Source organism: Cyanistes caeruleus, chromosome 22, assembly GCF_971803275.1.
Source record: "Cyanistes caeruleus chromosome 22, bCyaCae1.hap1.1, whole genome shotgun sequence".
Classification (NCBI taxonomy): domain Eukaryota; kingdom Metazoa; phylum Chordata; class Aves; order Passeriformes; family Paridae; genus Cyanistes; species Cyanistes caeruleus.
Window position 1 is genome coordinate 823487 of NC_141722.1, and position 14769 is coordinate 838255.

Sequence of the window (14769 nt, forward strand, 5' to 3'; positions counted from 1 at the left end):
TGTACATCCTAAAAATCAGTAAAGAAACCCCAAAATTTCCTCTTTTCCCTCAAGGAATGGAGTGGGATGGAGGGAAAATCCACCCCTCGTTCTGCTACTTCCACCCTCTCCATCAGCTCCGGAGCAATCCCAACCCAGGAATTTGGGAATCCATCCCGGGACTGGATCCATTCCTGTTGCTGCCTGTAACGGGAATTCCATGGGGAGCATCTGGTGATGGGATGGAGATTCCCGAGCTCTGGAATGGGAGGTGCTGATGGATATTCCCTCCTCATCCCAACCCTTTCAGGGATATTCCCATCTCCTTGTCCCTCGCTGCATCCTTGGAATCCATGGAGCAGCCACTGCCCAGGTGGGGCCGATCCAGCTCCAGTGATCCCAAAGAAAAGCGGATTCGCTGTTCCCGCTCTCTCCAGACCTGGCGCCGAGCTGGATTTTCCGAGGCCAGCGCCGCTTTTCCCACATTTCCCGTTTCAGGCTGGGAATTTGGGTCAGGGGGTTGATCCCGGGGGTCCCGACACCGGCTCCTTGGGGACATCAGGTGGCATCGAGGAACCCTCGGAGGCTTCTGACGTCTCTCCCCGGCGTGGCTCAGCTGCTCCGGGCGCTGGAGAGCTGGGAATGCTCCGGATCCAGGGATTTCATGGTCTGATTCCCGCCTGCAAACACCGCAGCAGCCCCAGCTAAAAATAATCGATGTTCGCTGCTCCACAGGCGGCAGCGGCTCCCGGGAATTCCGTGGGATGAGGGTTTGGAAATGGGACTTGTGAGGGCTGATCCCCTTTGGGAAAACTTCCCTGGATTTCCAGTGTGGGGAAATGGGGAGCAGAGCCAATTTGAGGGGAGAAATCCGGGAATATTTCACCCTTGAAACGGGCAGAACTTCTTGGTTTGTGTCTTTGGGACTTTCCTGGGATTTGGGGGCAGCATTCCAAGAGTTCTGCTTTTCCGGCATGGGGCTTGGAGCAGCCTGGGATAAGGGGCCATGTGCTGCACCAACCCCCCATCCCAATCCTTGGGAATTCTGGATCCATGACCACATCCAGCCCGGAACGGCGCTCATGGAGAGCCCACAATGGAGGAAACCCGTAACGACGTCAATCCCAACCACCCCACTGGGATCCAAATCATCCCAATTCCTGGGAATTCTGGATCCATGATGGCGTCTAGCCCGTAATGGCGCTCAACCCCATGGAGAACCCACAGTGGAGGAAACCCGTAATGACGTCAATCCCAACCACCCCACTGGGATCCTTCATCCCAACCCTTGGAAATGTCAGACCAGGGGACCCTCAGTCCCATCTCAGTGGGACAATCCCATCCTTGGGACCCCCCTGACCTCCGCGCTGTCCGAGCCCCTTGAGCACTAATTGGGCGTTAATTACCTCCTCATTAAGACTCCGGCCAGGCTCTTTCCCAGCTCCGGATTTGGGCAGCTGGGCGGAGGTCGGGAGGTCCATCCCTAATTCCAGCCCCGCGTGAGCGCCCCCCATTAGCGTAATTAGCCGCGCTAACGAGAAGCTGTGATGTTTTATGCATGGTGCCTAATTTTACTCCGGCAAGCTCTGGCTAAATTTAACTCCATTAATCATTGATTCCCGAGGGGCCGGATCCCTGATTAGTGTCACATGGATTAGGGCAGGAAAGGGATTTAAAATAAACCCCCCTCGCCTTTCTCCTGCGGGAGACGGAGCCGCCACTCCTTGGATGAGTCTGGAATGCGGCTGGAAGACCTCGCTCCTTTCCTGTTTTTTTTTTTTTGGTGCTGTTTTCTGGGAAAAACCAGGAAAACAAAAGCGTTGTGGGATCGTTTTCCCCCTTCCCCGTTCCCAATCCCGGTTTTCCTGGCTGTGTTCACACAGCAGAGCCGTCAGCGGTGAATTTATTTATTGGGGGCGCCAAGAGTTTATGGAGCAATTCCCAGATTTCCTTGATGAATTCCCAAGGTTTGGTGCCGCATCAATCAGCCCGTCCGGATGCCGGCGGATCCATCAATCCCCATCGCAGACGTCGGAATTCCTCAAGGAGCTTGAGGACAAGGCTCAAATCCCTTCGGTGTCTGGCTGCTCCTGGTTTCCTCCCCTTCCCTATGGAAAAAAATCCCCCTCGTTATTCCAGAGCCACTGGATTTTGAGGGATTTTCCCCCTTCCTTAACCCCATCCCTGCAATTTTCCATGGATCCATCCCATTCCCACCCCTCACGCTCGGGGATGGGAATTTGGGAGGTGTCCATGGAGCCACCAAGATCCCTCTTTTCCCCCACCCCACTGGATTTTAAGGGATTTTCCCAAATCCAGTGAGGATTTCATGGATATTTTTGGGAGCAATGACTTTTCATCAATTCCCAAATCCTCATTTCCTTCTGGAAAAAAAAAAGTCCAGGGAATTCCATCCTCACCCCAAATCCTCTCCCTCTGTCCCCAGTTTGGGAACAGCGGGATCCCGATTTTTAGGGGAGATCTCCGTGGGATTGGGGTATGTCCCGATTTTTTGGGGGGAAATCTCCATGGGATTGGGATCTGGGTGGTTCAAGGATCCAAATCTTATCTGTGAGGGAAAATTGGGATTGGGGAGTGTGAGCTCCCAAATCCTGGGTGGGAGGGGAAAACTGGGATTTGGGGGATCCAAACACTCAAGTTCTGGACTGGGTGACATTGGGACATTTGGGTCTGGGCATCCATGTCCTGGGATTGGGGGACACTGGGATTTGGGAGTCATTGGGATTTGGGGACACATGGTGGAGGGGTCTGAGCATCCAAATCCTGGCCTTGGGTGGAATTTTGGGATCTGGGTTGTGCAAAAATCCATGTTCTGGACTGGGGGGATGTTGGGATTTTTGGGGGATGTTGGGATTTTGGGGGGGACATTGGGATTTTGGGGGGACGTTGGGATTTTAGGGGGATGTTGGGATTTTGGGGGGACGTTGGGATTTTGGGGGGATGTTGGGATTTTAGGGGGATGTTGGGATTTTAGGGGGACGTTGGGATTTTGGGGGGACGTTGGGATTTTAGGGGGATGTTGGGATTTTGGGGGGACGTTGGGATTTTAGGGGGATGTTGGGATTTTGGGGGGGTGTTGGGATTTGGACAGACATTGGATCAGGGGGTTCCGAGCATCCCGATCCCGGCCTGGGGGAATACTGGGACCTGGCCTTGTCCAAATATCCAAGTCCTGGACTAAAGAAAATCGGGATTTGGGGGGTCTGAGCACCCCAATCCTGGATCAGTGGGATGCCAGGACCCGAAATTGCCGAGTTTTCCTCGGAGGCAAGAGAAAAATGAAGGAGAAACGGGAAAACCGGAACGGAGGCCGGGCTGGAATCGTGTCTTCCCAAGGCACAGACGGAGCAATTAGAGGACAAATCCTTCCCAAAGGATGATCCCAAAAATGCAAACACTTCCACGGGAGGGTCCTTTCCTGGCTTTCCGAGGCTGCTGGAAATTCCGAGCCTGTAATTCCTTGATGGGAATGGGACATCCAGGTGCTCGAGATGGTGACGAGAGCAGCGGAAAACACGGATAAAGAGCCTCTCCCACCTGCAAAATTCCCGGTTTTTTGGGAGCCAAAAATCCCGTGAAAAATGAATATCCGGGTATGTCGCTACCCAGCCCAGGTGGAGCTGGGATTTGGGAAGAAACGGGAGAATCCCAATCTCCCTCCCTTCCTCCTTTCCCGTGTCCTCGGGCGACGGATTCCGGCCCTGGGGAGCAGAACCAATTTCCCAACGTTTCCAATTAAACGCTTCCCATCCGAGCCGTTAATTAGGAGGTTCCAGGGCACTTCCCAGGCACTCAGATTTCCCAAATATAATTATTAATATCCCATGAAACAATGAATTATCGCCCACAATTAAAATTAATTACGTTTCTCCAAGTTAATTAAATTATTCCTCTGATAGGGAGATGAGGGAATTCCACCATCCGAAGGAGAGGCTCCGTGGGGGACGTGGAGGAAGCCGGAATGGGGAGGGGGGCGGTGCTACGAAATTCCATGTTTTTCTTGGCTTCCCGTATTCCCATTCCAGCGTTCTCCCGTTTCCTTGGGCTTGGATACGGTGAGGTTTTCCAGGGAGGAAAAACCCCCAACCCTCATATCTTCAGTTCTCCAGGAAAAGGGATTTGAAAGAATTCCTGATTTCTATGGAAAATGGGAATTGGCTCTGGAGCAGAGGCCAAGGAATGCTCAGGGAATGCCGAGTGGAGCATCAATCCATGGGAACACATTCCCAGCTCTCCCAACCCCCCAAATTCCGGCTCTTTCCCCCTTCCATGCCCCAGGCTCAGTTTCTCCCACCAGGTTTCTACACAGAGGGAATAATTCCAGAGGTTGGGAATTCCCTGTGGAAGGAGCGGCTCCGCTCCAGGCTCGGCTCCTCCCTATCCCTCCAGGATCCGGGATCCGGGATCCGGGATCGTTTGCCCTTCCTTGTTCTTGTCCACAAATCACTGTTATCCCCCGAAATTGCCTGGAAATAACTCGGGGTCACGGAGCTGCTCCGGGTAATTTTCCCGCATTTATCCGCTGGGGATGGGATGGGATGGAGCGGCTCGAGTGGATTTTTATTCCCTCCTCGCTTTCTTAGCTGGATTAACCCTTTTGTGGGAGTTTAAAATTAAAAAAAAATGGGAATGTTGAGATTTTCCACTCCTTTGGGAGCAGCTCCTGGGCCTTTCCCTCTCTTTTTCTGGGAAAATTTGGGAATCGGGATCTCACAGGGAAAGGGAGGAATGGAAAAGCTGCAGATAATGGGAAAAAGGAATTTCTCTCTTTGGAGAGACGGAGCTAAAATCCCAATGGATTGGGATAAAAGAAGGAATTTGGGAATGTATTTGGGGGAGGGGTCTCCCCTCCCTAAAAATTTTGGTTTTCTCCCCCTTTTCCTTCGTTCCTCATTTCCCTCGGGATTTATTCCCATCCATATTTAATCCTCGATGTATAATTCAAACATTCCTGTCCTGGATTTCCTCATTCCAAGGACTTTCCTTCTCCAGGCCTCCCTGGAGATCCTCCCTGGATTTCCCCCGTCCTCGATGTTCCCGTTCCGCGTCCAAGTGTGAAAAACCCCTCCAGCCGATTCCCAAAATCCCCACCGAAGCTAAAAATTCCCACTGAATCCCAGCCAGCCGAGCACTTAAACATCTCCACGGTGATTAATAAGGAATAAATGCCTGGATTTGGGATGGATCCGGGATTTTGGAGCAGCAGGGGGAGGAGGGAAGAGCCCTGGGAGGAAACACCGCTCCTCGTTTTATACCGCCACCGATTTCTTCCCGTTTTTCTCCTATTTTCATCCAAGAGTTGGAGCCAGTCTGGGAAAAAAAGGGAAAAAAATTCCCTCCGGATCTGTCCAGGAAAATCCAGGCTCTGCTGAGCCCCTTCCCTTTATCCCAGGAAAATATTGCAAATTCCGCTCTGTGAGAGGAGGGAAAACAAGGAGAAAAATCCGTTTATCCCCCAGGAATTCCATGTTTTCCCGCTTTTCCTCATCCCAGGGGATTTTTGGGATGCCGAAGTTGTCATTGAGGGGAGATTTTTATAATCTGGAGGTTTTTGGGACACTCGGATTCGGAGCTGCCCCCAAACCCTTTCAACTCAAACCTTTTCCAAAGAAAACAAAGGAGAAGAGTTTGGCAGCGGGAATTTTGGACAGGGAGTAAAGCTCGGCCTAGGCTGGGTTTAAACCCAGCCTTGACCTCAGCAGGAGCCGCAAATCCTTCCCCAAGGAGCCAAAAAAGAGGAATTTCCCTGCAGGAAGCACCTGATTTGGGCAGTTTCCATTTAAAATGTAAAGTTTTTCCTCAAATTTTGCGGTTTTCCCATTATTTTTGGGGAAATAAACAAAGGGAATTTCCCTTTGTTTTCCCATTTCCAATCCCCATTTTTTCCCCCTTACTTTAAAAAAAAATTCCCAGTCATTTTTTGAATTTCCCTTTCTATTTCCCTAACCGGGATTGGGATGGGGTTTGTGCCATCCCAAACTGGGATTGGGATGGGGTTTGTGCCATCGCAAACTGGTTTTTGGGATGGGGTTTGTGCCATCCTCGCCCTCCAAACTGGGATTTCATCCTCTCCTTGAGCTGCTCCATAAATCCCAGCCCGCCCTGGAGCTTTTCCGAGCCTCTGGAATGGGGGACGCTTCCCTGCGGGCGCCTTTGACGTGCCAACAGTGTCCTGGATTTCGGGATCTGCTCCATTTCCTCCGTCCCCTGGCCCGGGAAGGACTTTAATTAGCAGGGCCTGGAATTAGGGCGTTAATTTGGGAAGCAGGAATCACTCCGTGTCCCTTCCAGCATGGAGCTGCTGCTGCATTGCACCAACAACACCGGAATTTGGGAATTTTGGGGGAGAAAAGATCCCAAAATCTGCCTTTTTTCCATCATTTTAACCCTGCCGTGGTGGAAACCCCAAAGGTGGCTTGCAGCCCAGTTGGGGGTTTTTTTTGAGGAAAGGGAAAAAAAATTCCACAGAACCTCGCATTGATTGGAATTCTGGCTTGGATGGGGCTGGAAAAGGGGGAAAGCACCGCGTTCCTGGCATGTTTGGGAACCTTTTAGAGGCAGAACATTCCAGGGAATCGATGGAGTTGTTCCATTTGGAGCCAGGACTAAAAGCCTAATTCTGGCTTTTAACGGGCCAGGAGGAAAATGGGAAGCGACGTAATGGGATGAGCTTGGAGCCGTAATGGGATGAGTTTGGAGCGGAAAAGCTCCGGTGAAAAGGGAGGGAAGAGCAGTTAATGGGATCGTTTGGAGGGATTTGGGAGCTGGAAAATGGAGGTGTTACGGCCTCGTTTGCTCCCTTGGGATTGAAGGGAAATCTGGCTCGTTTTTCCCGAAAAAAACACAGAGTCGGTGCAAGGAACAGCAGGAGGAACTGGGAAAACTGGGATTGGATCGACCTTAATTCCAGGTCTTGGTTTAGGGAGGATATTTTGGGATTGATCCCTGTTTTTTGAAGGGCAACCACAATTCTTGGCATTGTCCTTCCCTGCCCTCCCATTCCCGCCTGGCTTTTGGGATATTTTTGGGATAAATCCCAATTTTTTTAAGGAAATGCATCAGTTTTTGCATTGTCCTTTCCCTCCCATTCCAGAGTGTCCCAACTTGGCCTTGGCTCCAATTTTCCAACTCCTACAGGGAATGGGATGAGGATCCTTGAGCTTCCCACTTCCAAGGCCGGAATTTTGCCTCCCCAAATTCCGGCTGTGCAGGGAAATCTTGGATTCTCTGGGATGGATGGTATTTTGTTGCTCTGGGAATCCACCTCCCTCTTGTTCCGGGAGCGTTTTTCCTCTCAATCCACAAATCCACATCCCAGAATTGAGTTTTTCTATATTTTTCCTCATTTCCCATTCTTCCACCGACCCCCGGGGAGACGCTGGGAAAAGACGTCGGAATCGCTCCCAGACCCATTCCCATCCCTTTTATCCCCTCTGCGCTTTCGCCTCCTCCATCCTCTTTGATTTCCAGGGAATGTCGTGTTCCCTCCCGGCTGCTGGATCAGCACAAGGAAATTTAGATCCGGGTGGAGCCGATTTCCATCCAGAAATTCCCGATTTCCTTGACCCGGAGCATCCCTTGCTCCAGCCATAAACCCATGATCCTCTCTTGTTTTCCATCTTTTTTTTCCCCCCTCTCTCCCTCTGATTTTAATGGAATTGCTCATTCCAGGCGTTTCCAGGCAATGGCAGGGAATAAACACCGGGATCAGGCGTTGTTCCGTTAAATTAAACTCCTCCATTCCCGTTATCAGTGGGAAAAGCGCGGCCGAGGAGCCTCGGGAGGAGGGAAATGTCCTTATCTGCAATTCCATGTGCGCCAGGAGCCGGGAATTATTGGGAATTGGGAATTGGAAATTGGTCCCTGCTGGAGCCACTGAGCTTGGAAAAGGCCTCCAAAACCATCGAGTTTGGGAAAAGATGAGAATTTTTGTAGCGCCGAACGCCCTCCCCGGGCTTTTCCTGGAGCTTTGCAGAGGGAATAAAGAATTTTGTGGAGGGAATTTCGCAATGGGAAAAGGAATTTTGGAAAGGAAAAAGGAATTTTGCACAAGGAATAAGGAGTTTTCCTTTTTTCCGGACTGACTGGGGAATTTCACGAAGGAAAAAGGAATTTTGTGGTGCGGATAAGAAATTTTGCAAGGGAATAAGGAATTTTTCAAAGGAAATAGGGAATTTTTGTGGAGGGAACAAGGAATTCCAGGGATGGAGGGGTTTTCCTTCTGGGAAGCAAAGGCTGGAGACAAGGACAACTCTGTGGAGCACGGCAACACCAAACCCCTCATTTTCATCTTAATTAATGAATTAATCAGCATCGAGCCTTTCCCACCTTTCCCCTTTTCCAACGGATCCATCGAGCGCTCCCCATCCCGCTCATCCCATTCCCGCCGGATCTGCTCCCGCGCCGTCGCTTCCATGAGTTGTTCCCGGCCTTCACGGGCGCCGTGGTGTCCCCGAGCCATCCCTGGATGATTTTAAGGCTCCGTGACAGCTCCGGGACCGGATCGGTGGCGTCGATCCCGGGATTGCGGCAGAGCCGCGGAAGTCACAGCGCATTAAGGGCACGTGGAGGCCCCGTGGTGACATTGGGAGATGATCCCGGCCCGGAGATGATCCCAACCCGCAGAGCCAAGGGATAATTAACAAGGATTTGATGATCCCTGATGGCTGAATCCAGGCAGAGCGCGATCCCCGGAGCTCCTGGGGCGGGATGAGGTGGGAGAGGGATGAGTTTTCCCAGGGTTTGGTGCCTGTGGGGATGATCCTGGTGCTGGAGCAGGTTGTGCGTGTTCCCACCGTGAGATCCGAGCCTTTGAGGCGCTGTTATCTTCGATTAACGTCCTTCGCCTCCCCTTTCCTGCTCCAACCTTTCCTCCGGAGCGTGAAGGACAGGGAGGATGAGTCGGGATTATCCAAACCCCACCTTGGATGCTGAAGGTGAAGGTGAACCCACCTTGGCTCCCTCCTTTGGTTGGGAGCCAGGACGGCCCAAAACACCAATTCCAGCCTTTTTTCCATCCTTTTCCTGTGAAATCCCTGGATCCTGCTGGCAGGGAGGAAATCAACCGGAAGGGAGGAAAAGCTTGGACTTGGATCCGGAGCAGAAACCAAACCCTGCTGGTGCCAGGCTTGGAGCTGGCGGCTCCCGTCACGGTCGGGACTCGTCTGCGCGGCTTCCTCTGCCAAAACCACCCCGGGACGGCTCCAAACTCCCCGCTCGGATCCAGCTCCTTCCTGGGATGCTGGGATCCCATCCAGGCCCTGCCGAGCGCAGCCGCTCGGATTTGGGCTCACTCGTGGAGAGGGACGATGAGGTTTCGCTCCAGCCAAGCCGAGCGCCAAAGCTCTCGTTAAAATAGAAGGAGCTTGGCAGAGTTTGAATCCGAAACTTGGACAAAACCGCGGTTTTCTCCCCCCAAAGTACAATCAATTCCTTTCGTCTATAAATAGCCTCTATAAATAGCGACGGGAAGAGGTTTTCATTCTTCCAAAGGCTCTTCTGGGGGGGGGAAAAAAGCTGGAAAATTGGAGCTAAACCCCTTTTTACCCCCACGGTGGCTCAGCAAAAGCAGCGCCGCACCCCGGAGCACCCCAGAAAAGCTTCTTGGCTCTGCTCCGAGCGCCTCCAGGAGCTCGCTTTGGAAAAAAGCTCGGGAATAAAGCGGGTTTTTATTCCCAGCCGGGTGTCTGGAAGAGGCCGAGTCCGTAATGGGGTCAATGACTCGGCCGCGCTTCCCCCGGGCTTGGCGAGAACCTGACAAATTGCTGAGCTGCCGCCCGCCTGCGCCGATTTCCCGAGACCTCGGAGCAGGTCATTAGTGCCTAATTAGCGCCTAAACGCTCTCATTTGTCCTGCCCTTGTCAGCCCAGCCCGGGGAGATCCCTCTCGGCCTCCTCCTCCGCATTCCACGGCCTGGAAAGGAGGGAAAGGCTGGAAAAGCCACGAGCCGTGGGGCGTTGAGCTTCTGCTTTGCAGCGGGATCTAACCCAGCCCTGCCAGGGTTAAAGCCCCGCTTGGATCTGCGTTCCTAAAGCCTAACTTGGGCTTTTTTTTTGTTTTTCCTGAGCCCGGTTTGGCTTTTCCTTCTTAAAGCCCGGCTCGGGTCTTCCTTAATCCCCACTTGGCTCTTCCTTCCTAAAGCCCGACTTGGCTCTTCCTTAATCCCCACCTGGCTCTTCCTTCCCAAAGCCTGTCTTGACTCCTTCTTCCTTTCGAAATTCCCACTTGGTTCTTCCTTTCCAAAGCCCGACTTGGCCGTTTCTTTCCAGATCCCGATTTAGTCTTTTCCTTCCTAAAGCCCGACCTGGCTGCGTCTTTCCAAAGCCCCGCTTGGGTCTTTGTCATTCCCAATCCCAACTTGGCTCCTTCTTCCCAAAGCCCAGCTTGGCCTTTCCTTCCCAAAGCCCCCAGCAAGGCTTGGCCCATCTCCTTGCTTTCTTCTCCTCCTTTTCCCAAGGAAACGATGGAATTCCCACCCCTGGAAGCATTCCAACCCCGTGGGGCTGCGTTCGGTGCCAGCTTCACCCCGTGACCTTGGAGATCTTTCCCAACCACCCCAAATCCATGATCCCTCTTCCCTTCGCTCTCCCGGGTGCCGCTGTTGGCTCCTCCCGCCCAAACCGCCTCCGGTTTAGGAATAAATTCCCAGGTTTTGTGTTATCGGGATGGCAAATCGAGTTTGGGGAGGTTTGGAGCATTCCGATGTTTTTTTCCTTCTTTTTCCACCGGATTTTTTTTCCATCTCGCTCAGAGCCCGGCTCGGCATCGCCGGGTGACAACGTGATGACAGCGGCTCCGGGAAGAGGGGGAGGTGATGGATTCGAGCGGGGGTGGGGGGAAAAAATCCAGGGAAGAGGAGGGAGAGAGGCAGGGAAGGAGGTCGGGAAGGAACGAGGAGACACGGAGCCGCCACTTTGCTGCTCGAGCTCCCCGTGATTATCCCACCGCAGCTCCTCGGAGCCGGATCCGCCTCCCCCTTCCCTGGGAGATGGGATTCGTGTCCTCCCCCGCTTCTCCTGGATTTTCCCAGGTTTATTTTTGTAGATTTTTGTAGATTTTATATTTCTACTTCTCCATAAATAAATCAGGAGCCATCCCAGCGTTGTGCGACGTGAGGACGTGGAAGGATCCACGTGGATCGGGGATTGTCCCTTCCCACGTCCAACCTGGAGCACAAAGAACTCCGAAATTAAGGCAAAATGGGTTTTTCCCTAAAATAATGTGGAGTTCTCCTCTTTTTTTCCCCGAGGTGAGGGTGAGACCTTTGCAGGCTGAGTTCATTCATCTTTAATTCCTGTGAAATTCGCTGTCGGCTGTGGAAAAGGCTTTTTGGGATGCAGATTTTTGGGATGAGGGTTTCCATCCATGGGGCAAAGCGTGCTGGGATTCATGGTGGGAGATGGGAGTTGTTTTCCCTACGGAAATTCCCTTGGGAATCAGTCATCAGCTGTGTCCTGGCTCTAATCCCATCCCAGGCCTTTCCTTTGGATTTTGGGGGTCTCCTTTCCCCAAACATCAATCCGGAGGCGTGGCCGCTTCCCAAATTCCCCAAATCCTTCATAATTCTGTGGCACGTAGGGGTCTCAGGGGGCCGGAGGTGCTCTCACCCAGGTGAGAGCTGACAGAGAGACCCAAACAAACCCCCAAAACAAAAACCCCCAAAATTTTTATCATTTCCTTCTTTTCCTCCCTTTTCTGTCTCACCTTGAGCTCCCCCCCGGCTCTTCCCGAGGCGCCGGCACCTGGCTCCGGGATTATTTTTCCCATCCCTTTTTGGCAGCGCTCCCTCCTCCCGCACAAACGCAGCTCCTATAAATAACCGCGGCTCGTGCTCGCTCCCCCTCCCTCCCTCCCTCCTTCCCTCGGATCCGTTCCTTTCTCCTTGTCTGTCCCTTCTCCTGCCGGGAGGAGCCGCCGGAAAATCCAGGAGTGGGGGGTTGAGCTCATCCATGTCCCCCTCATCCCTGGAATCGGCCGCATCCGATGCACAAGGGGGGAATTTTTCATCGGATTTATGCAAAACCCCCCTCCCCCACTCGATTTCCTCCCCAATCCGTAATTAATTCCTGGATTTCCTTTTATCCGTCCCAACGGTCCCAAATCCAAGCGGCCGCTCCCTAAAAATTTTCCGCCCCCGACAACGCCGTTGGGTTTCCAGCCCCAAAATATCCCTAAATCTGCACGTTTCCTGAAGGAAAATGTGGGGAATGATGTTTTCCAGCCTTTTTTGGGTGTGATGGGGTTGGAATGGATTGGGAGGGAATGGCTGCACGTGGATTGGGAACAGGGTCCCTTGGCCCACGGGAATGTGGAATTCCAGAAATAATTCCAGGGTTGGGATGAGCGCAAAGCTACAAAAAGTCAAAATTATCCCCATGAAAGCGACGGAATTTTTTGGGAAAAGCTAAAACCGAGCTCAACCCGGGAGATCCCGAAGGATAAATCCAGGTCTGGAGAGCGGAAACCACTCCGGGTGCGACCGAGGATGGATTTGGGATCCCCCATCCCAGGGGAATCTCAGGGATGGCAAATCCACCTTCGACTTTGGGTTTTTCCTGCGGGGAATTCGCCGGGAATGGTGGCGGGGTTGGGATAATGAGATGCTGCTCACGCTCCCTAATGAAGTGCCGAAGGAAGTCGGCGCTGGCTCCCGGCAAATTAGATCGGGATTATTGGAGCAGCGAGAACGGAACGATCCGAGATGGTATCGGAGCGGGCGGGAAGGGCTGGATGCGCCCACTGGCCTCGATCGCATTCCCTGGAAAGGAAGAAAGGATGGAAACCCCTCCCAAAACCTGGATGAGAGGGGGAGAGGGAAGGGATTGACCTCTCCGCTGGAAGCGCTGATTGGAGCGGGAATGGGATGTGGGAATGGGGTTCTCCGGAGAATCTCCAGCTTCCCATGGGCTGCATCTCCCCGGATCTGCGCTCCCACTCCTGGCTGGATTCGGCTCCTTTGTTTTCCCTCCAATTCCCAGCCAGATCGGGCTCTGTGCTCCCTTCCAAAAATCCCTTGGATGTGTTTGCACCCTCCAAACGTGACAGATTTGGGAATATGAGGGGTATGGGAATGTTGGCACCCTCCAAACACGGCATGTTTGGGAATATGAGGCTCAAGTCGGGATCGTGGTCAAATTTCCCTGGAAAAAACGGAATTGGGATGAGCCAGATCCGGCTGCTGAGTTCCCCTTTTCCCTTCCAACCACAATTCCTGGGATTTGGCTCAGTGCTCCTTTCCAAGAGGTTCTTGGATGTGTTTGTATCCTCCAAATGTGGCTTTTTTGGGAATACGAGGGATTTGGGAATTTTGGCGTTCTTTGAACACGACAAATTTGGGAATGCGAGGCATATGGGAATGTTTGGATCCTCCAAATGTGATGTTTTTGGGAAAACAAGGGATTTGGGAATCTTTGGATCCTCCAAACGTGACATTTTTGGGAAAATTAGGGATCTGGGAATGTTTGGATCCTCCAAACGCCATGTTTCTGGGAATACGATGTTTAAATTGGGATCATTCTCCAATTCCCCAAGGAAAAATGCGTTTCCAATGGATTTTCCCCCAATTCAGCCCTTTCCCATCCTCAGCTGGGATTGGGACGAGCCGGATCCGGCTGCCGGTTCCCCCTTTTCCACCGCGATCCCTCGGGAAGGAGCCACCCAACAACGGAGCTCGTTAAAAGCATGGAAAACACAAATTTAATTAAAGCCAACCTTGCCTTTACCAGAAAAAGAAATCCGCCCTTTTCCATGGAACAATGGATTTTTCCAGCCCTCCCGTGCCGGGATTCCTCCCTCTTTTCATCCCTCTCCTTTATTATCCCTGGCTGGGAGCAGGCGCTGCCTGATTTCCATAAATTTGCATCAGGAATTGGGGGGAAAAGGAGGAGGGGAGGGAAAAAAAAGCTGGAAAAATCAGATTTTCCAGCGCCGAGCTCGCTCCGAAGAAAGGAGCCCTGGCTGGAGGAGGGAAAAGGCAGGAAGGGGTGGGAAAGGTCCTGGATTTTTAAAGTTCACCCATTCCTGGTTTTTTTGGGGGGAGAGAAAAGCTTTCCCAAGGTTTCAGGGAGCCAGAATTCCCGGTTTATCAAAATCCCTAAGGTAGGATCCGCAGGGCAGCCCCTCATTCCGGGGTTTTTTGTGGTTTTCCCAGGAAGGATCCGGAATTTTCCGGCTTTCAGTTCTGAGCTTCCAGGTGAGGGAAAGGCCTTTGGAGCCTCCCAGGCCATGCTTGGGGAATGGGATGGGATAAAATTCGGGATTTGGAAGCTTGTTTTTCTCCGGGATTGGCTTTTCTTGGGATTTAAGGAGAGGCCGATCCATGGGATCATCATCCAGGTGGGATAGGAGCATGGAGATCCCATTTCCCAGATGAGGGAATTATCCATATCTGGGATAAAAAATGTTGGAATTCCCAAGCCAGGACATGCTGGAGAAGCTGAATCCCAAAGCTGTTCCATCGGGAATCATCAAAATGATTCCCAGTTGTTGCTTGGATGGGATTTTCCAGCTTTTTCACGGAGAACAGCAAGTTTTTGGGGTGGTTTTCCTCCTGGTGGAGGTTTCTAGGGATGGAAAACAGGGATTGAGGAGATGTTGGGATGAGGCATTTCCTCACCCCTTGGAGCCTCTCCATCACCACCGGACGCATTCCCAGGGATCCGTCCCTTTTCCCAGGGAATAAAGGGCAGGAAAAGTGGAAACGGCCTCCGAGTGCAGCAGGAGGGATTCGTGTTCCCGGGAATTTGGGGTCGGGCTGGTGGGAAACGATGG